Source organism: Tursiops truncatus, chromosome 16 (assembly GCF_011762595.2).
Source record: "Tursiops truncatus isolate mTurTru1 chromosome 16, mTurTru1.mat.Y, whole genome shotgun sequence".
Taxonomy (NCBI): domain Eukaryota; kingdom Metazoa; phylum Chordata; class Mammalia; order Artiodactyla; family Delphinidae; genus Tursiops; species Tursiops truncatus.
In genome coordinates this window covers 50,175,324-50,197,810 of record NC_047049.1, presented here as the reverse complement: position 1 = coordinate 50,197,810, position 22,487 = coordinate 50,175,324, and the positions used below count along the sequence as shown (strand labels likewise).

Below are 22,487 nucleotides of genomic sequence, written 5' to 3'. Positions count from 1 at the left end.
TCCAGGGGAGACAGTTTTAAGATACATTTTTTAAAGTAGAAAAGACAGAATTTGCTAATAGATGAGATTGAAAGGCGAGGAACAAAGATGGCTCTGGTCAAAGTGGTACCATTTACTGAAATGAGAAAACAGCAGGGAAGGGTCAGCTTAGAGCAGGGGAGGGGATCATGAGTTCCAATGCGGCCACAGAAAACTTGTAAGTCATTCAAATGAAAATTCTGAGTAGGCAGTTATTATCAATCTGTTCTAACGAGAGAAGCCCAAACTGAAGGTTCCATCTGTGAGTCACTGGCATGTAAAGAGCATCCAAAGCACTGTGTCTGGACAGAAGAAACAGCAGGCGAACATGTCCTGGGAACGATTCTAAGGACAAAGGCTTAAGTATTTCACCATGTATAACGATTATTCTTAGTTTCTAGTAAATAGCCTATATCCTATACTAGGTTTTTTTGGTTTATTTGCTTTTGGTTTTTCATTGTTTTTTAATTGGCTGTTCAAAATCTTATTAAATGGCTTTCTGGCAATTAAGAACATAATCACAGTTTGTTGGTGTAATGAATTATGTTAACAGATTTCTTAATATTGAACCATCCTTGCATTGATAGAAGAAATCTTACTTATTTTTGATATATTATTCTTCTAATGTGTTGCTAGAACTGATTTATAACTGAGCACTCTATATGGAATTTTTACATCTATATTCATAAGTGAAATTGGCTTATAGTTTTCTGCTTTGTGTTATTTTTTTAAGCTTTTGGCATTAGCTTGTACTAGCTTTATAAAATAAACTAAAATTAAAACTCTTCTTCTATTCTCTAGAAGAGTTGTGTTAACAGAGAAATAATTTATTTTTTAAAGCAGATGTATTTCAAGGGTAAAACTACCTGAGCCTGTTGCCTTTTTAAATGGTGATCTTTAATAAAGTTTCCAATTTATCCTATGTTATTGGTCTCTTCAAGTTTTCTGTCTCTTCTTGAATCAAACTTAGTGATGCATGTTTTCATAGAAAATTGTTTTCTATACATTTTAATGTATTTTTAATGTATTTCTATAAAGCTTCCTATAACATTCTCTTACACTTTTAAAAATATTTTTCTATGCTTTGGTTATAGCCACTTCCTAATATCATCTCTCTCTCTCTCAAGGAGCTTTCTATTTTATTTGTTTTTTTCTTTAACTAGCTTTAGTTTTATTAACCACTTCTATTATTTTTCTTTTCTATTTCATACACATTAGGCCCCTCCTATTTTCTTTTAGCTTTTTTTGCTATTCTTTTCTGGTTTCCTCCATTGAAAACTTAGTTCATTTAGTTTTGATCTTTAAGTTATAAAAGCATCTAAGAACAATGTATTTTCCTCTCAATACATCTTTAGCTGTATCCCATATATTTTGTTCTCCTTTCTATTTGTAAGTACTTTGTCATATCAATTTTATTTTCTCTTTGAATCAAGGGTTATTTAGAAGAGCGTTTCTTAGTTTCAGTGGGTTAGTTCTTTCTACCATACAGATAACATATTTTTGTCACAAAAATAAGTGTCAAAGCTATGGACACCCATAGTGACAAGTATACATGAAAACCAGGGATTAATAAGGAAGCACTGTGTGTGGTCATTTGGGATCAGATCTGCTCCTAGATCCATGGAGGTTTGGTGGTTAGGTAATAGGAGGATGTAGTGGGTGTGTCTGAGCCTGGGACGAACACAACAGTGTCTGCAGGGACTGGTGGGGACCACCCTCACAAGCACCAAAAGAAAAATGCCAGTTCACAGTGCGCTACGTTCCCCTCTTCAGGGATGCCCACAGCCAGGATGAAGAGGATCAAGAGGGAGCAGCGTGAGCTCTGGAACACGGTGCCTGCTTCACAGAACCCTCCTGCTCCAACGCGGGATATCCCCAATCCCTACACCGTCAATGTTTTCTCCTTCCCCCAGCTCTGGCCCCAGGCTCTCCAGACTCAGACAATTGTGGGCTGGCAGGAATCAGAGCATTCTATTTCAATCACTTAAAAAAAACTCTGGGGCTTCCCTGGTGGTGCAGCGGTTGAGAGTCCGTCTGCCGATGTAGGGGACACGGGTTCGTGCCCCGGTCCAGGAAGATCCCACATGCCGCGGAGGGGCTGGGCCCGTGAGCCATGGCCGCTGAGCCTGCGAGTCCCGAGGCTGGGGTCCCCGCAACGGTAGAGGCTGCAACAGTTAGAGGCCCGCGTACCGCAAAAAAAAAAGGACTCTGATATGTCGCCATCAGCAATGAGGAGAAGGGGCTGCGTGCTCTGGAGTCAGGCAGTCCTCCAAGTGGCCGGCAGATCCTAATCCTATCACGTTGAATCAGGATTCCACGCGCTCTCTCTTTGCCCAGCTCTGGGTTTACTCCCACTCCCACGCTCTCTGTCTCCACACTCCCACACACACTTGCATCCACACACACTCTCACACCCACATGCACATCCACGCAGTCACACAACTCAAACACTCCTTTTTACATTCTTATGCACACCGTCATATGCTTATACACACTCATTCACTCACACACACACACACACACACGTGACCTCACAGCAGCAGTCCCAGGATGCTCTGGCCCTGTGAGAGGCAGGAAGTCCATGTTCATCTATGGGCTGGGGGCGGGGAAAGAAGTCTGCAGTGTTCATAAGGGAGAAAAGTACATAAACGTTTACCGTTCGTGTGCATTATCTGTATGTCTCAAGGTGCTGCCGTTAAATGGCTTCCTCTGGCTTCTTTTCCTCACAGCCTTAACAAACACTATGTTAACACATTACATTCAAAATGTTTGTAAACGTGCCACTTTTGGAAAAGGGCTCCGAGAGACACTTTGTTCCCCCACCTGGCCCCCAGAGCCCCAGACATATTTCTGGGCCTGTTAACAGCACCTGTTTCTGTTCTGGCAAGTGGCAGCAATTATATCTTCCTAATTTAGGATTTGCCAACATTCACTGCTGGTGGTCGAGATAGAGCTGGGAAAAAGTAATTAATTTTATATCATGGTTGTCATGGCTAAATGATGACTACAAATTCTTGCTTCTCCTCCCATCAAGACGTGGAGTCTATATCCTTTGCCCTTGAATTTGGGCTAGATGGAGGCTAGACCCAGCAGAATGCAGCATGAGCCTGCCCTAAAGAGCCTGGCAGCTTCCTCTTTTGCTCTCCTGGAGCTCTCAGTCACCAGCTAAGGTGGCCTCCCTGCTGGAGAGACCACACTGAAGGAGAAAAGCGCCTGGCCAGCCCCCAGGTGTTCTGGTCATCACAACAGAGGCACCAGAGGTACTCGATGTATAAGTAAAACCATTTTGTTTCTGCCCAACCAAGCTTCTAGTGACCCCAGTCCCTGCCACCTGGAGCAACAATGAGCTGTCCCTACTGAACCTTGCCCATAGGTTGTAGAATCCTATGTTTTAAGGCACTAAATTTTGGGGTGGTTTGTTACACGGCAATAGAGAGCTGATATATAAAATGCCTACTGGGACTAATGAGGGTACCCAACTATAGAATCAGTGTGCACATTAACCTCTGTCCTCTGTGACCCACTACTGTGACACCTTATATCTAAAGTCACTTGTAAATATTTTAGGAGATATACATATATTTAGAAGCTATAGATATATATAGATATATCTTCTAAAATCTCCTCTACAGGGAATTCCCTCGCAGTCCAGTGGTTAGGACTCCAGGCTCTCACTCCCAAGGGCCCGGGTTCAATCCCTGGTCAGGAAACTAAGATCCCACAAGCTGCATCGCACAGCCAAAAAAAAAAAATAACAACTCTACAAATCAGATGTATTTACTCCGATCTTATAGCTGAAGAAACTGATGCAAAGACTATCCCAGGGTCACACGTAAAGAAAATTATAGAACCAGCTACTGAAAAACCCAGATCTATCTGATTCCAAAGCTTGTGTTCCTTCTGATAGAGCTCGCTACCCCTTAATCATGTGATTTTCTTTTGGTACCCTGCAGGCCGATGGCATTTCTAATATGTGAATTAGTGGGCAGTCCTGGACAAAAGAAATTGTAAACAAATCCTTTCCAAAATCTCTAGGGAAACCCTCTGCAGTGTCATCTGCTTTTTTGCTGCAGAGCCCAGTGCAGTGCCCCAGGTACCACTTCCAGAAAGAACCAACCCTAAGTGTTTATCTCTGTGTGTAAGCCTGGTCTTTTACCAGCTATTACAATGTGAGTGTGTTTTGGATTTTCTGGTTTCTCTGTTTCATTTTCATGGAACACACCCTGGGTTTTCAGTAGTTTGATGTTCTCCAAAATTGATTCAGACCTTGCCCTGTCATTTCACAGTGAAAATAAAAGAAGGGATAGCAGTCTTGCAACAAATGTATCCAGGAAATATAAAGGAGGGATAGAGAGAGAGAGTGAGAACTAGAATCTGGAAGATGAACCAACCAACTGTGCCTCTTTGAAGATGAAAGCCAAACGCTCCCTTAATCAATACTTGAAAAGCACTTCCTCTGGGATGCTTTTTTCACCTTAGACATCCCAGGAGAACTTTCCTGGGGCAAAAACTCCAGCCCCTGAGACTGGCCCATTTGACCAACATGTACCTGACCTGCCACTAGACTATTAGAGGATTTGCTAGGCCAGGGAGCCATAATTCTTTATTTCCAGAGCAATTTGCCTGGTGCACACATGAGGATGTTAGGGCTGTGAGGCCATCCAGTGACTAGTGAGCCTTCCCATCTGCTCCTAGCAGCCGCTTGCTGTGGGGAAGGGAGGCGGAGGACGGGGCTTCACTGTCAGTCAGACTGACCCGGGCTCAGATCCTGTCCCCATCAATTACTGTGTAATCGCAGAGAAGGTACTTATCTCTAAATTTTAGGTTTATTATCTGTAAAATAAAAAAAGTAATACCCTCCAAGTGTTCTTGTAAAAGAGGGGAGTCCCATCCATTGTCTTTCTATGAAAGAAGGGCAGAAACACACCTCAGATATAGTGGTCCAATGCAGCTAACAAGATCTGCTACAGAACAAAGGGAAGGGATGTGTAACAGAGACTATTAATTGTCCCCCAGTATCCATTCCATCCTGTTCCTAATAAATGAATCCCTTATATTTAGCTGAGTTCATGGCCACCTAAAGTAAAGACTACATTCCCAGACTCTGCTGCTGCTAAGTGTGGCTACAGGACAAAGCTCTAGACAATGGAATTTAACTGAAAGTATCATGTGTGAATTCTGGAAAGACTCCTGAAAGGGAGAAGGGCTGTCCTTGTTAGTCCTTTCCTCATTTCTGCTGGCTGGCATGTGGACATGAAGGCTGGAGCCTAAGCAGCCACCTTGAACCATGGGACAGCATCCTAAGGATGACAGAGTAACAAAAAGAAGGCTGAGTTGCTGATGATCAAAGGGGTGCCCAACCTGCCAGGTTCCTTTAGTAAAGGAAAAACAAACTTTTTATACCACTACTATTTTAAGTTTTTCTGTTACTCGCAACTGAACCGAACCTTTACTGGTTTTGGAAGTTAACGTGCTTTGTGGTAAGTTTGCTCTCAATATATGCTCAAGAATACGTTTTTCAAGAACGTGTATTTTTTTTAATTTATTTTTATTTGTTTATTTATCTTATTCACTTATTTCTGGCTGTGTTGGGTCTTTGTTGCTGCGTGCGGGCTTTCTCTAGTTGCGAGTGGGGGCTACTCTTTGTTGCAGTGCACAGGCTTCTTATTGCAGTGGCTTCTCTTGTTGTGGAGCACGGGCTCTAGGCACATGGGCTTCAGTAGTTGCGGCACATGGGCTCAGTAGTTGTGCCTCACGGGCTCTAGAGCACAGGCTCAGTAGTTGTGGCACACAGGATTAGTTGCTCTGCGGCATGTGGGATCTTCCCGGACCAGGGCTCAAACCCGTGTCCCCTGCATTGGCAGGCGGATTCTTAACCACTGCGCCACCAGGGAAGTCCAAGAACGTGTATTTCTGATTGCTTAAAAACTGAATCTGTTTGACATGTTGCCTAAAATGTTCCTCATCTTCTTCAAGCAAGGACACTGTTGGACCCTAACCTAGTGGGCTTGTTAGCAGAGTCCAGGTACTCAATGCTTTTAAAATATTCTAGGAACCCCAGGGGCTTCTGGACTGAAAAGTTAAATTTAAACGAAAAGATACAGCTTTGGGGAATGTAATACTTCAAACCACAAGATGTGCATACATTAATAATGAAAATAATCATCACATCTAGTATGTTTTAATGTTGACTATTAGCTAAGTGCTATATACTTGACATGGACTATATCATTTAATCTTTCCAACAAACTTGTGATTCGGTGCTGTTGTCATTCTTGTATTGTGAGTGAGAAAAACCAAGGCTCTCAGCCACCTCACCAGGTGCTTTCCCAAAACAATACACTGACAGATTCAGCCCTTCAGGCCCTGAGAGTACCATATCCCTATTTTCCCATATGCCCTGGTATCTAGGTCTAAAGAAGGTGAAGTGAAAACCCTTCAGCACTGCAGTGTGGACAAGGGGACGCTGTTTTACAAACTTGATTCCTGAGTGCCAGGGCCCTCAGTCTGAGACGCCGCACGCCCTCACTGAAAAAGTGTCCTTTCCTCCAGGGGCTTCTTCCCTGTGATTCTCTCACCTCACACATAATCTTCCAAGCTAGAGGCGGGATTTGGATTAACACCGGCTCACACTTGATTTATAATATTTCATCTCAAACCCCATGGATCTAGCTAGCATTGATAAATCTTCTGAACTTTGTGTTAGTTCCTTAGATTAGTTTTGAATCATGTATTCATACCCTCAGTCATTTTAAAAGCCCTGACTGCAGGCTCAGGGATAAACTCTACACTGTTCTAAATTTATCACCAACTTAATCTGGAATTTGTCCTCGTCTCCACGTGAGTTACCTGGACCTCTAGTTAGACGCCAAAGCCCACATCCTGACTCTGGTTCTGCCCCCCGAATCCCATAAAAAAGATATTCTGGATGTATAAAAATATCAGGTAAGATTAAAATGTGGCCTTTTCTAGTACAGTCCAAGATAATTTGATGTTAGACAAAATTGATAGAGACTTTCATCTGAAAGTAAAATAAATTACCCTGAAATACAGAACCTCTCTCAAAACAGTAAATAAAACACCTGGAGTGCAAACGTTCCTCTGATGCCAAAACCAGAGCACACTGAATACGCTGTTGCTGCCTGAAGGAGTTAATGGATAGAGATTCCTGAACATTCACAGCTGAGGAGGTAAGAATACTTTGCTCAGAGGAGCCGAGCTTAATTCCCTTGAGGAAGGCTGTGCGCATTGGGTTTGCTTCCCCTTGTCAGCAATAGTCACAGCCATCTCCCACTTGCAGTGAAATATGCCCAGTGAGCTCGGGCCAGGACAGCTGCTATGGTTTGCAATTACCCTTGAAAAATGAGCAATCTCGAGCCTTGTGCTGGCTGTCCAGAAGTATTAGCAACTGTGTTCTCCCTGATCCTTTTAATGCTGGCGTGCGCTCCGTCATGCGGAATGGGAAGGTGTGGGCGGCTCTAGATGTGTCCATATTTACCAGCCCAAGAATAGGGAAGGAGACCCTCTACAGCCCGTGAGCTAGTACTCCAGGCACACCAAGGTCATTGATATTCACATCCTCTCCCTGAGATTTGCAGGAAATCCATTCATTAATTCACCAAAAATGAACTGAGTCTATACTATGCACCCCACATTGTTCTGGCTACAGTCTATAAACCTGACAAAACTCCTGCCCTCATAAAGCCTACATTCTAGAGTGGGGACACAGACAATACAGAAAATAGATGCATAAATGTACACCGTGTGTGATGACATCTACTGCACCCATATCCCCAGGGCACCCACCATTCAGCACAAACTGAGTGCTTCTTATCACAGGCCAGTGAATTGAGGGCCTTCTTGAGCCACAAAATATATGATTGGCTTTTACAGGACGTGGCCAAATGTACTGGTGAATGAATGTCCCAGGACTGATCTTCCACCAAAGAAGAACAGGAATTGGTATATTTGCCTCTCAGTTCCAAATCCATCCTCTGCTGGCCTCCTGGGATGCTGGAACACATTTTCCTTATCAACTGGCACAATGTAAAACTTTGTTGGCAGAGGGTGCTGGGGGGACCCTGGAGGAGAAGGGGGCTTCTCCTCCTGAATCCTATTTGCTTCTCTGAGGCAGCAGCTGGCATCGCAGGGACACTAGAGGCACTCACATGACACTCCCTCCCACCCCCCGGAGTTTCAGCAATGCCAGTCTTACAAGTAGCTCCCCAACAAGTTCTGCACAAGGCACATCTCTGGGAACAACTTTCCCTGGTACCCTAGAGGGTAGATTCCCAGCGAGTCCTACAGGTACAGCACCGCAGCAGACTTCACCGTCCTGTGGGCCACAGCCATGCCCTCTCTAATTAGACCTAGATTTCTGCCCTAATGGGGAACCTGTTCAAGATTCGTTCCTTCCTTGGTTCTCTGCCACAGCCCTAGAGATAGTGACTGTTCCTTTTATCTGTTATTCCTGTGTTCTTTATAGCTCTTTCTCCTTAGTAGATAATACACTGATATAGTTAATCATTTACATTAAAATGTCCCTGTTTAAGTTACTATATGGTTACTGTCTCCTGACTGGACCCTGACTGATACACAATTTTTTTAATGACTATTTCCTTCTTTAATTCCTAGCTCAAAATATTAGGGACACACCCCCCTAAGCATCCTAAACTTCTCCGAATTACTATCTCCACCTAAGAAACCTTGAAAAATGTAACCAGAAGCTGGAAAATGATCACCTTTTCCCTGACAGCTCCACTTGTAAGAGTCTGTAATCATCTGAAGAGTGAGCAAAATTTCGAGCAAGAGATGGTAACTGCAGCCTCCTTCCCTTCTTTTACAAAAATTTATTATAAGTTGTATTATTTTATATTACTTGTCAATTCTTGCCTTTCGAATTTCTAGCCCCAGTGGAATGTAAGCTCAATGAGGGCAGGTACCCCTTCTGTCCTGTTCATCGTTAATTGCCATGAGACTGGATGAGGTCACCTAGGGAGCCAGGGTAGAAGAAAGAAGAGCTCTAAAGCAAGGAGGAAAGGGATGGAGAGGAAATGTGTGGAGAGAGTGAGTGGGGCCCCTGTGCCTCCACCCCACCCATTAGGGGAGACTGCCGCTGTGTGACCAGAGGGAATCTGGCTCAGAGGCAACCTCCACAGGTGCATCTGGTACCCACAAGGCATGAGAAAAGGAGGGGAGAGCTAACAGAAAGGTGCAGCTGGGCAGGAGGGGCAAAGACAACTCCAGACCCACACAGGGTCCAGCAGAGTGAACTGGCTTAGAAGAGATCTATAAGGTTCTAAGGTCCTTTCAGAAAAGCAAAGAACCTGCCTCAGAGGTCTGTGTGTGAACACTCACTGGAGGTGAGTGTGTGTGTGCATGCGTGCACGCATGTGTATACTGATGGAGGTGGGAGGGGAAACTGCTGTACACCTTGGAAGTGTAGGCGGGCAGCGCAGACTACCTGCAGCGCATTGCAGGCTGGCGGAGTGATGCCACCTGTGCCAGGCAGGGCTGACTAAGCAATGTAGAGATGGCCCTGGCAGAGAAACACTGGAGACGAAGAGGAAGCCCGCTCTCCCCTCCTCCAACCCCTCATCAATCACCAAAGGAGACTCTTCAGGGGAAGCCAGCGGGATAAGGGCCACAGCTGAGTACCACACTGGGATTGAGAAAATCTTGAACCCACTGTGCAAACCTCTGAATCAGTTTCTATTTGTGAAAGGACCAAGATTAAGTTCTCCGCCATTCGTGGGAATAAAAACCTCATTTACAGTTATAAATTAACTGGGGGTTCCACTGACGTGCTGTCAAGTTTTGTGGACTGTTACAACTGTTCAGTTTATACCTGTTACATGTGGCCTCAATAAGTAGTTCCCAAGCTGTAGATACGTATGTAATGTCAGATATCACTGTTCCAATTTTTGACAAATTTGGGCATCACTTATACTAACTTATACTATTATTTGACACTTTTCTTTAAAACAACTTCCTTTTATAATTATCTCCATTCTAAGCAATAAAATGTTATAGGTTTGTTGTACTGATTATATTTTTATCATATATTTCATTACATACATTAAAATAAATACCTATTTATACCTACTAGTAAACTAAAAGGTCTGATCTTTATGTTACTTAAAATCATCTCGCATACCATTGATGAGTGTAACACATTTGAGGAAACACGATACTACAAAATGTGTAAGGTCCTTCATTATTTCCAAATCACTGCAAATAATTTGCAGTGTTCTCTGGGAAATGTCAGAAAGGCTAAGAAAGATTCTGTGAGCTGTTGGCCTTTTCCTGATGGAAAGGAAGATACTTTGCCCTATTTTAAGCTTTTCTCTTCGAACAAATGCTCATCACTGGAGACATTTGGAAATATCAAGAACTTGAAATAGAGCTGCTAGCTTCTTCCATTTCCCTTCTAAGATATCAATATCCTAAGTGATGCCAGCTTGTACAGAATAAGACCCGTAATCTTTGGTGCTTATCTAAACAGCTAAAGGGAAGATAATATTAAGGCAATTACAATATGTAAACAATTAGAGACGCACAGCACATTGTTCTGGTTAGTGTAGTAGAAATGATACTAAAATTGAAACCCAGGAGGACCTGGGTCCCTGTCTCACCTCTGCCACTTACAGGCTGAGTTGGGAACCTGCAGGTAAACTGCTCCCTGTCTCTGCAACTCAATTTTTTTCCTTCTGTAATTGAGAGGGTTGGATTAGACTAAAGCTTCTTAGGCTAAGATTATTGGACAGATACCACTACCTAGTACCACCCTAATAAGAAGGCAAAATACGCAGTAGCCCTCATCAATTTTTCTAAATTTTATTATTCTCCTGGAAAAAAAAAGAGCAACCACTGGACAATGTGGTCTCTAAGATATATTCAGAAGCTGACATTCCCTCAATGGTTTTGAGTCAGCTCTGGATAAAGAATTGAGAATCTTCTCAATGAGAGGTTCCTGGGCAAGAGATGGGGCGCTAGGACACTTGTGCTCACCCAGGACAGAATTGATGGGGACCTTTCTCCTGCCCTTGAATATATGTTCACCAAAGGCTCTCCTCAAATGCTTTCCCACGCTTTCACTCCCATCGTAGTCCTTCCACTGAACCTAGGGCTGGCTTCTTCCAGGGACACTCAGACTCAGCCCAGAGGCGCTGCAGAGGCTAATTCATCCTGGCCAAGCTCAGTGAGCTGCAATGTGATGGGTGGCCCTGCAGGTTCCAGGGCACCAATCTTCTCCGAGGTAATCTTACTTTTTTACATTTCCTGCTCTGCAAAACTTGTTCAGAACAGCAATGTAAGGCTTTTGTATTGACTAAGGCGATGCTGTCACGATGTACGAAATGGCTCAAAGATTTACAGTCGCCTGAATTTTCACTTCTTACTCCTTTACCCACGGTCTTCATCTTTGCAGCCTGACAAGCCTGTCCCCCTGTACATGCGTCTGTATCCTGTAATCCCTTGTGGCTCGTGTGTGAACTGCCTTAGAATGGACACTTCCTGGTACAGGGATGAGACCTTAGGAGTCACCTTTATATGTCCCCACTAGCCACTCCTCTGATACAATCGCATGCCACTTTGTTGTGTGAAAGACTTATGCAGGACATTGGGTCCACGCCAGAGCTCTCCTCCAGAAACCTTGGTAACCACAGAAGAGGGACCCAGTTCTCCTGCAGCACCTAGAAAGGGATTAGGTTCACTCCCAGTCCCCTGGAAATAATCTCGAGCTCCGAAATAAAAGACGCTCATCTGGGCTTCCCTGGTGGCGCAGTGGTTGAGAGCCCGCCTGCACATGCAGGGGACATGGGTTCATGCACCGGTCCGGGAAGATCCCACATGCCGCGGAGCGGCTGGGCCCGTGAGCCATGGCCGCTGAGCCTGCGCGTCCGGAGCCTGTGCTCCGCAGCGGGAGAGGCCACAGCAATGAGACGCCCGTGTACCGCAAAAAAACAAACAAAAAAAAGACGCTCATCCAGGCCCAGGCCAAATGTTGCAGCAAGCAGGGGTCTTGCCTCAGCCTCCTGGCCCGGCACGCAAGGCTGTCCACAAGTCAGCCAGTGCCCCTTCCCCATCCCCCAAGGCTCCTCCCCACACACTGCTGCACCAGTGAGAGCACAAGCCAGCAGGCCCGTTCCAACATTTTATACCCATTAACTTACTTAACACACAGGAGAACCCTGCAAGAAAATAGTATGGCTCCCACCATTTTACAGACGAGACAACACTGAAACAGAGAAAGAAAAAGCAACTCACCTGAAGTCACACAGATTCTAAACGCTGGAGCCAATATTCAAACTCAGGCCCGCTCAACTCCCCCGCAGGGAAAGGTATTCACATGCCGACCTCTAGACCTTGCTTCTGCTGATTTTAGCATAAAACCGCAAGCAAGACTCCACTGCAAAGCTCCCTGACTCAGTTCTGGATTGGTGCCTACCCCTATTGAAACAGAGCAGGACCCTGTGGGACTCCTGGGCACAAAAGTCTTTATGTGCCCTGAGTTTCTTTTTGGCAAGAAATAGGCTTCATTCAGCCTCCAAGACCTTCACCTGTGTTCCAAGGAGCAGGTTCAAAACGACGCTAATCAGGGAAGGGAGGGGATGTGGAGACAAGGAAGGAGCAGTCAAAAAAAAAAACAAAAAAAACAATAGTACAGCCTTGGGGCGGGGTCCTGGTTCCCCCTCGAGGGATACACGTGACAATATCTTTGAGCTGTTTTGCAGATACTGAAACCGCACCAGGTGGAAGAAGTTAACTGTATGCTGCTCACAAGCACGTAGCCCCCAGACCTGTTGGAGCCAGAAAGTTGATGATGCTGACTCCCAATTACCTCACCAGCCAATCAGAAAAATGTCCACCAGCTGATCACACCCTGCTCCTGGAACACTATCAGGCTTCTCACTACCCCCTCCTGGGTGGGACACACAGTCTTGAGGGCACAAACCCACTGTGGCCCCCTTTGCCTGACGAAGCAATAAAGCTATTCTTTTCTACTTCACCCAAAAGTCTGTCTCTGAGATTGAATTCGGTGTCAGGGTACAGAGGCCAAATTTCGGCTACACTACCAGTGAAAGGCAGAGCAGGAAGTCACAAGGAGGAGGCGACATATGTAAGACCCCGAGAAGCACGGGTAAAGCCTGCTGGTGTAGCCGGGGAGCACTGTTCCCCAGGGCGCCTCCCCACGTGGGCTGTGTGCCCACTGTGGCTGCCTGCCCCGCAGAGCTGGGGCCTGGAGGAGGTGTGCAGCCCCACTAGGGTGCTGCCAAGTAGGAGGCACTTATGTGACCGTGACATTTCTCTGTATAGTTTTTATTACTAACTTTGAATCATTTTGCTCTTAAAGACTTTGCTAATAAACTCTGAAATGTCTTGTTTTCAGTCAGAATCCAACCGGAGGAACACTGTCCTCTTTCTACACACACACACACACACACACACACACACACACACACACACACACACACACACACACACACTTAAGCTGGGCAATTCCTAGAGCCTGCCCGTACTTTCTGAATGTGCCTCCTCCACGCTAAATGCCTTGAAGCCAGTATTTAAAGCCCAATTCAGGGCTTCCCTGGTGGTGCAGTGGTTAAGAATCTGCCTGCCAATGTAGGGGACACAGGTTTGAGCCCCGGTCCGGGAAGATCCCACGTGCCACAGAACAGCTAAGCCCGTGCGCCACAACTACTGAGCCTGCGCTCTAGAGCCCACGTGCCACAACTACTGAGCCTGCATGCCGCAACTACTGAAGCCCGCACGCCTAGAGCCCCATGCTCCACAAGAGAAGCCACCGCAATGAGAAACCCGTGCACCACAACAAAGAGTAGCCCCCGCTCGCCGCAACTAGAGAAAGCCCGCACGCAGCAACGAAGACCCAATGCAGCCAAAAATAAATAAATTTAAAAAAAGAAAAGTCCGATTCAAATGCCACATACTCCAGAAGGCCTTCCTTGATCTCTCCAGGCAAGAGTCATCGTAATCTTTCCCCTCTCTAAACTCTAAGAACTTTTTACTTTAGCCCTTTTCTGACACTTTTATCTTATGGGTTTGCATCTCATCTCCCCTGATCCCCTTGAGGACGCAGAACCTTGCTATGCCCTCCATCTCTATAATGGATATATCAATACCAATCAATAGATATTTGTTGAATTTATTTATTTCGATAATTGTAGTCCCCAGTGACAGCTGATGGAAGAAATTAGACTGTGATTATCACTCATGATCCCTAGTGATGATGAAGATGAAAGATAATGAAAGACAATAGGAAGTGCAAATGATGGTGAATATGTGATTCAAAACACGGAGATAAAGAAAAATTATGCATCCCACTTCCCATGCAAGGAAACGTCATAAATTTGCATTAAGTAAGGATCCTACCAAATAGAGCCAAGAACCTGCAGTTAACTCCATCTTACTGCTGGAAACTCTATAGTCCACAACCTTAATTCTTCTTCTGGTATAATATAAACACATTCATTGGTCAAATTTTTAAAACATCTAAACAGGGAAAATTATTATTTTAACATTCTTTCCTCAACACTCCCACCCTCGAGTGATATTGGTGGATACCTTAAAATATAAAAATATTCAATGCCTCGATTATCCTCTGGGAGTTTTAACTGTTGTTTTCATGTACATTAATAATTTCTTGGTGTAATTTTTCCCAAGAGAATGTATCAAAAGAAAGTATGCATAGATTTACATATGTAATTGCTAATAAACCTCCCAGGAAGAAAATAGCCTTCCAACCAGGTGGAAACCACATCACTTTAAATCAACACTCAATGACTATCAAAGCATATTTATGAAATTATAGAATGCTAGGCTATAAGTCAAAGGCAATTAGGAAATATAAATGGCAATTTTGACAAGTGGCTACTTATCTGATGGTTTTGTGAGCAGTTGCAATCTCTACTATGTCTTATCTGCCATTTTTTCTGCCCAGGCTGTGTACACCCTTATTATTTGGAAGTAATTCCAAGATAGTTGGGCAGTATAGCCCCATCTCCTATCATGGATGACAAAGGGGCAACCTAGCTCCTGGGCTACAGGAGTGTAGGCATGTAAGGATGAACCTTGAGGAAGCAATAAAAAGGATTGATTAATGACTAAGTCCTATAAAAATTTAGTTTATAGGGAAGAAGGCATCTCGAATTCAGGTAATAGTGCTGTGGGTAAGGTTTTTTTTTTTTTTTAAGTTATCGGCTGGTGAAAAATACAAAGTGTTTACAGGTGACTTATTATGTCTAGAATTGCTTCAAAATATTCCAGCAAAAAATTTTTTTTTAATTTTAAATGGGGGATAGATAAAAGAAGATGGACAGAATTGTATCAGTAATAATCAGGGAATCTGGGAATGAAGGCATGGAGCCTCATTATACTCTGCTCTTGTTGTATATGCTTAAAATTTTTCATAAAAAGGTTTTTAAAACTTTTTAACAAGTCCAAGAGTGTTGCAGGGAAGGTCCCAGAGCAGTGGTGTGCTGGAGGAACTGGTGAGCATCCAGTGACACCAGGGTTACCTGCCTATGGCCATGCCGGGTCGTCTTGGTTGCTGTCAATTTTGTGAGCTAAGTTCTCCAGTCTTCCTGGAGAGTCAGTGAACTATCCAGTATCCTACAGCACATTTTGGTTTTCTGCTTAATTTCCTGTCGTTTGCAGCCCTGGACCTGAACTGTAAAACCTAGTAAATTAAAAACTCTGGAAGTCTTTCAGGTTGCCTCATCCAGTAAGTGCAACTTGGTAACGTGAAACCGGATCAAGGACGGCAAACACATTTTAAAAGTGTGGCTTTTCTCCCCTCCTACACCCATGACTGGCTTTAATAATTAATTTGATACTAATTAATGACCTTCCTGTTACACCTGCTTATGGCCTCAGACTCTTTCCCAACAGGGCTCTCCAGGCAACCACTGCCTAACATAGCTGACTGGGAAATCACAAGATATTCTCCATTCCCAGTCTAAGCAAAGTAGAATAAACAGGAAAACCTGCCACTCCACCCTACAAAGATCACATCATTTTAAGCTGATTATAAATGAATTGCAGATGATTGTATCTGCCCTCTCTCCTCTCCATCTCCCTTCTCCCAGTGGCAAAGGTATAAATGACATACACATTATATTTGATTTGAATTAATATCAGAAACTCCTCAAAAGAAAACTTCACTGCAAGGGAGTATCCCTGGACCTGAAGGCTTTAGAATCCCTTTTGTTCAATCTTATCTCTGTATTTGTTGGTTGGTAACCCCTGGAGTTCCCCGAGTGAAATCTGAGACTGCCCCCCGCCCTCTGTACATGGAGGGCAAGGAGAGACCAGAAAAGAGTCTTTGTCATAAGTTCCCTCCTCTGAAGCGTGTGCCCTCCTGGCTTTGCAAAACGGCACGTTAAGGGCTCCAACATATTATCCTGCACTCCTGCTTTGTCTGCCAGCCCCCAAGCTAGCAGAGTAGTGGACACCTGCACGTCCTTCTCTAACCTCAGCTCTCCTTCCAATTTCCCGATTTGAGCTGAGCCTCTAGTTGGACATCAGTGTGCAGCGACCTGCCCACAGCAGAGCCTGGCCCACCGCCCACCCATGTGTTTCTCTCCTGTGCCGCGGGGCACTGCACAGTTCCTCAAACAAGCGCATTAGACCAGCCGGCGTTTTCCGGGTGTCCCTGTACTCACGGGATCCCCAAGCATCTAACATACATGCCACCCCTCTCCACACAGAGGCCAATAGCCAACTCAGGATTCCACCCCCTGGGTGTCTCTTTCCCAAGACCCATTCTTCAGCTTCCTGGCTGCCTCCCCAGTTGTTGGTTTCCTACCTTGGGAGCTTCCCAGGGTAAAATTCGAAACTGGCCCCCTGGACATGGAGGGCAGGGCCAGACCAAAGAAAGAGGCAGACCACTCCAGACTGGTAGGTGGCAGGCTTAGTAAGCCAGGGAACGTACTCACGAGGCTTGTCCTGGGCGGCCACGAGATAAGTAGATTTCCGTTCCTGCCTGCCAGAATCTTAGAAGTTTCTATAGAAACTTCTCTATAGAGGCTTTAACTGGGTTCAGTCTAATATACCGTCCAGATGGTCTCAACAACACCTCCTCTCGCAAGGCTGTGTCCGTGAGGCAGCTTCCAGCTCAGGGAAGGCAAGCAGAACTCACATCCCAAGGACTAGAGCAGGGGGCCAGAGCCTCCGAATGGATTGCCCCGTGCAGCTCCTGGGTCAGCCGACAGTCAGGTCCTCTCAGTGAGCCGCCTCCGACTGTGTCATCTCAGTTGCTTGCCAAGGCTACAGACCACTCCCCACACACACACACCTCACACAAGTCTCCAAGTGGGGTTTTTAAGCCCTCCCAAGAACAGGCGTGGGCACTTTAGAATTGATTAGGACGCTGAAGGTTTAACGTGCACGTGCATGGGAATGAGTAAATAACAAGGTCCTGCTGGGTAGCACAGGGACGTATATTCAGTACCCTGTGAAACCATGATGGAAAAGAACTTTTAAAAGAATATGTATATTTGTATAACTGAATCACCTTGCTGTACAGCAGAAATTAACACAACATTGTAAATCAACTATACTTCAATTTTTAAAAAGTGCATGGGAGTGAGACATAAAACTAGAATGAGATTGTTTAGTTAAAAGAAGCGGCTGAAAATTTATAAAATTGGGAAGAAATCTGGGGACGCGCCTCTCCACAGAGAAAAGCTAGGCATTTTTAGAAAAATTAAACTCATGTTTATATCCCCAAAGAGCCGAGAATCCTCAATCACATTAGTTACACATGAAATGGGGGTAATAATAACATCTAACTCACATGGTGGTTGTGAAGTTTGAAAGAGTCATATGGAAGGTTCATGAGGGCAGACGTTCTGTTTGTTTTGTTCAACACCAAAAATCCTCGCCTAGCACACAGGAGGCTCTCAAAGGTGAATGAATAGTCACAGGCAGGCGCTAGTGAAATGTATGTCCAAGATCAGCCTGTCTGAGCCTCCAAACTAACCAGCTCTTAGTTTGGGTTCTCCAAAAGCAGGGACTGAGACAAGGATGCGGGCTCAGGTAATTCATTTGGGAGTGTCCAGAGAAGCTGGAGAGAGAGGGAAGGAGACCTGATAAAGGCTGCTTGATTGAGCTGGTTACTGCTCAGTCCTGCTAGGGAAACCACACAGAAATGAAACTTAGAGTCATCGGTCCAAGGTCAGTGTTGGGGTATTTATCCAACAACTCCTGGTTGTTGGTTACTGTGGGAGTACCAACTCCTGTCTCACACTTCCAGGCCCAAGCACACAGGCTGAGCAAGCTCCTTGGACTTGGAGAAAGACCTAAGGCAGAGAGCTGAGACCCATGAGTGTGTAAGGTGGGAGGTGGTCTGCATGAAAGCTCCCACCACACCATAGCTGGAAGCCAAGCTGGGCAGCACGGGACACCAATAGCACCTGGTCCATACCTCCTAAATAATCAACTGTTAACAGGTGTGAACTATTTATGACGTTCCGTGAGTGCCTCAGGAGACAGCCATAGTATCTAATCACAGAACAATTTTATAATTTAAAAGGGATTTGATTCTCTCCTCTGCCTAGACAGAAAATAAGCTTGGAGGGTGACTCAGACCCTGTATATTTAAACAGAACACTTCGTGTGCACCTTAAGTTAAGATATGTTAGTCTCTAGTGTGGAAAGTCAGGTTAATACACATTACTTTACAGGGAAACTAATTAAATTTTGCAATCTTCCTCCTTGGCCTCTATCAATTAACTGTAATTTAAACTTTACCTGGGTCTTCCCATAGAGGAAATAAAGCACACAACCAAAGTCCTGAAAAGCAAATACAGTGTTCTTAGGGGAAACTTGTAAAGTGTGAGATAAAAGCTAAGCACCTGGGTACCGTGGAGTTCAACGAATTTCAAACTCTATTATTCAAGGAGGATAAAACCTAGATGGCACAAAGGATCTAACAAATATGCTCGTCCACGTTATCCATTTCAAGGAGATATTAATGAAATTCATATTTTCTACAATAAAATCAAGCAGAGAAACAGATCCATTCACAGGGCCAAGAAGACTGTCCTACATAATATTGCTTCCTAAGCATTTTCTCACGTGAGTTCGGGATGTTTCAGCAGCCCAACCAAAGGGCTATTGAAGGAATGACCAGAATGAGAAGACACAAAACTGTTCTTGGAGGTAGTGAGACTTTGCCCACCCAGCTCTTCACAGCCTGTGGGAGCTAATAGTGTGACATTAGCAGAAATAACTCATTTTTCACTGGGTCATGCCCCTGCCCGGCACTTGAAGTGTTTCTTGGAGTCCCCAGGTATATCTCAGGTGTATTTATGAACATGTCTGCTCCATCTGAGTGCTACTGCTGTCCCTCTGTCTCCTGCCAGATGTCCCCTCTCCCACTGCAGCTGAATTCCTGAACCCCTGAGATATCACCAGTGCACAGTGGTCCCTCTCCCTTTGTCTTATGCTCTGTTGCAAGAGTGTCAGAGCTCTGTGGCTCATGCCCTAGTGTTCTGGAGAAACATCCTTGTAGGAGTTTATGTACAACACACGTGTTCTCCAAGGGACTCCAACGTCTTCTAGGAAATCCAAGGATTAAGGACTTGAACACAAACTGGAATAACAAACACTTCTAAGTCCTCCCAACCACATCCCCTTGGCTCTGGGTGGTTCAAAACTTCTCCTTGGTTCCTTCTTCCTTTAGGTGGCTTTCTCTCCCAGGAGTTAACGGTAGTCCTTCCAGATATGCCCAGGTGGTCCTGAACCCCAATCGAGGACCCCCTTGATAAAATAATTTTTAAAACACTTGTTTTTATTTTCTTTATTAATTTTCAACACTTGTTCTCTCTATGAGAATGAGCTCATTCTCTACCCAAGATTCAGGATGGTGGTTTTCCCTGCATCCTCATTTCCATAAGACAGCCAAGAAAAGTCACTGGTTTTCAGGTTGTCCAGTTTTTTCTTGTAAGGAGTGACAGATTCCATGCTCTTCACATGTAGAAACTGAACTGGAAGTCTTTTCAATGTTAATCTAAACATCATAGCTTCACAAAGGAAAGTTCTCAACAGAAAGAAAACTACATTCATACGTCATTTCAAAACCGAAAACCATCTGTGCCACTGAAGCATCTTCCTCAGAACTTTTGTTGGAAAACTAAGAGGATGAAAACTTAGGTGCCTGTGTAACTGAGCAGGACCCTATGAGCCTTCCCAGAATAGACTCACCCATGTCCTCTGCCTGCCTTTTGACTGCAGAAAAACTTTAGTCAAAGAATAAATTTAATCAGAGAAGTGAGAAAATGCAGAAAGAAAGGAAAACAGTCAAGCAAGACACAATATTAATACTTTAGCCAAAAAAAATTACTTTAGCCATTAAACAAAGTCAAGAACCTTTAGTTCTTCCTCAATTACTATTGATAATATTCTGAGCCACATCCTTTGAGCTGTATTGCAGATACTGAAGCAGCCACCAGGTGGAAGAAGTTAACTGTATGCGGCTCACAAGCACGTAGCCCCCAGACCTGTTGGAACCAAAAGGTTGATGATACTGACTCCCAATTACCTCACCACAAACCAATCAGAAAAATGTCCACCAGCTGATCACGCCCTGCTCCTTGAACACTATCAGGCTTCTCACTACCCCCTCCTTGGTGGGACACACAGTCTTGAGGGTATTAACCCGCTGTGGCCCCCTTTGCCTGACAAAGCAATAAAGCTATTTCTACTTCACCCAAAACTCTGTCACGGAGATTTAATCTGGCACTGATGTACAGAGGCCAAATTTTGGCAACACTTGGTTGTGGTGTTTCTGCTCAAGACATCCACAGACTTTTGTAGAAGAGCCTGATTTCATTCTCAGTTCACTCTTCCCCAATGACAGTTTTTTATTTTCTATAATGGTTATGTTTGAAGAGATCTGATCCCATGTACAATGTGGCCAGCACACTGGAATAATAAGCCTTAACTGTGTTCCCTTTCATTTCTAAAGATGGAATATTTACAATAAAAGCCATAATCTAGGAAGCTTCAGTGTTAGGCAAACATTCTTGAATTTGAAATTGAATGCCATCGCTTAGTTTTGTGTTGACTCAATACCAATTTAGAATACACTCACCTCCTTGTCTGTGGCTACATTTTTCAGATAGGTAAGTGACCCTATTGTTCTCTTCCCAATTCTTTTTTGTTTTGCTTGTTTTAAAATTTTTTATTGGGGGTGGAGCTTCAAGATGGCGGAAGAGTAAGACTCGGAGATCACCTTCCTCCCCACAGATACATCAGAAATACATCTACACGTGGAACAACTCCTACAGAACACCTACTGAACGCTGGCAGAAGACCTCAGACCTCCCAAAAGGCAAGAAACTCCCCCACGCACCTGGGTAGGGCAAAAGAAAAAAGAATAAACAGAGACAAAAGAATAGGGATGGGACCTGCACCATTGGGAGGGAGCTGTGAAGGAGGAAAGGTTTCCACACACTAGGAAGCCCCTTCGCAGGCGGAGACTGCAGGTGGCGGAGGGGGTAAGCTTCGGAGCCACGGAGGAGAGCACAGCAACAGAGGTGCGGAGGGCAAAGCGGAGAGATTCCCGCACAGAGAATCGGTGCCAACCGGCACTCACCAGCCCGAGAGGCTTGTCTGCTCACCCGCCGGGGCGGGCGGGGCTGGGAGCTGAGGCTCGGGCTTCGGTCGATGCAGAGAGAGGACTGGGGTTGGCGGCGTGAACACAGCCTGAAGGGAGCTAGTGCGCCACAGCTAGCTGGGAGGGTGTCCGGGAAAAAGTCTGGACCTGCCAAAGAGGCAAGAGACTTTTTCTTACCTCTTTGTTTCCTGGTGCACGAGGAGAGGGGATTCAGAGCGCTGTTTAAAGGAGCTCCAGAGACGGGCATGAGACGCTAAGGCTGCTGCTGCCGCCACCAAGAAGCCTGTGTGCGAGCACAGGTCACTATCCACACCTCCCTTCCGGAGAGCCTGTGCAGCCCGCCACTGCCAGGGTCCCGGGATCTAGGGACAACTTCCCCGGGAGAACGCATGGCACGCCTCAGGCTGCTGCAACGTCACGCCGGCCTCTGCCACCGCAGGCTCGCCCCGCATCCGTACCCCTCCCTCACCCCGGCCTGAGTGAGCCAGAGCCCCCGAATCAGCTGCTCGTTTAACCCCGTCCTGTCTGAGCAAAGAACAGACGCCCTCAGGCGACCTACACGCAGGGGCGGGGCCAAATCCAAAGCTGAACCCCGGGAGCTGTGCCAACAAAGAGAAAGGGAAATCTCTCCCAGCAACCTCAGAAGCAGCGGATTAAAGATCCACGATCAACTTGATGTACCCTGCATCTGTGGAATACCTGAATAGACAACCAATCATCCCAAATTGAGGAGGTGGACTTCGGGATCAACGATATATATATATTTTTTTTCCCCTTTTTCTCTTTTTGTGAGTGTGTATGTGTATGCCTCTGTGTGTGATTTTGTCTG

At 45.1% G+C, this 22,487-nt stretch overlaps 1 long non-coding RNA gene across 1 annotated transcript in view; it reads right to left on the bottom strand.

The window, feature by feature from the left end:
- The window catches only part of LOC109548427 (uncharacterized), a 436,971-nt gene extending 414,865 nt beyond the window's left edge, over positions 1 to 22,106 (bottom strand). Inside the window, exon 1 of the long non-coding RNA XR_002174512.3 lies at positions 21,836 to 22,106. This is a non-coding gene — a long non-coding RNA (uncharacterized lncRNA). The remainder of the gene's footprint in view (positions 1 to 21,835) is intronic.
- Positions 22,107 to 22,487: the final 381 nt, after the last annotated feature.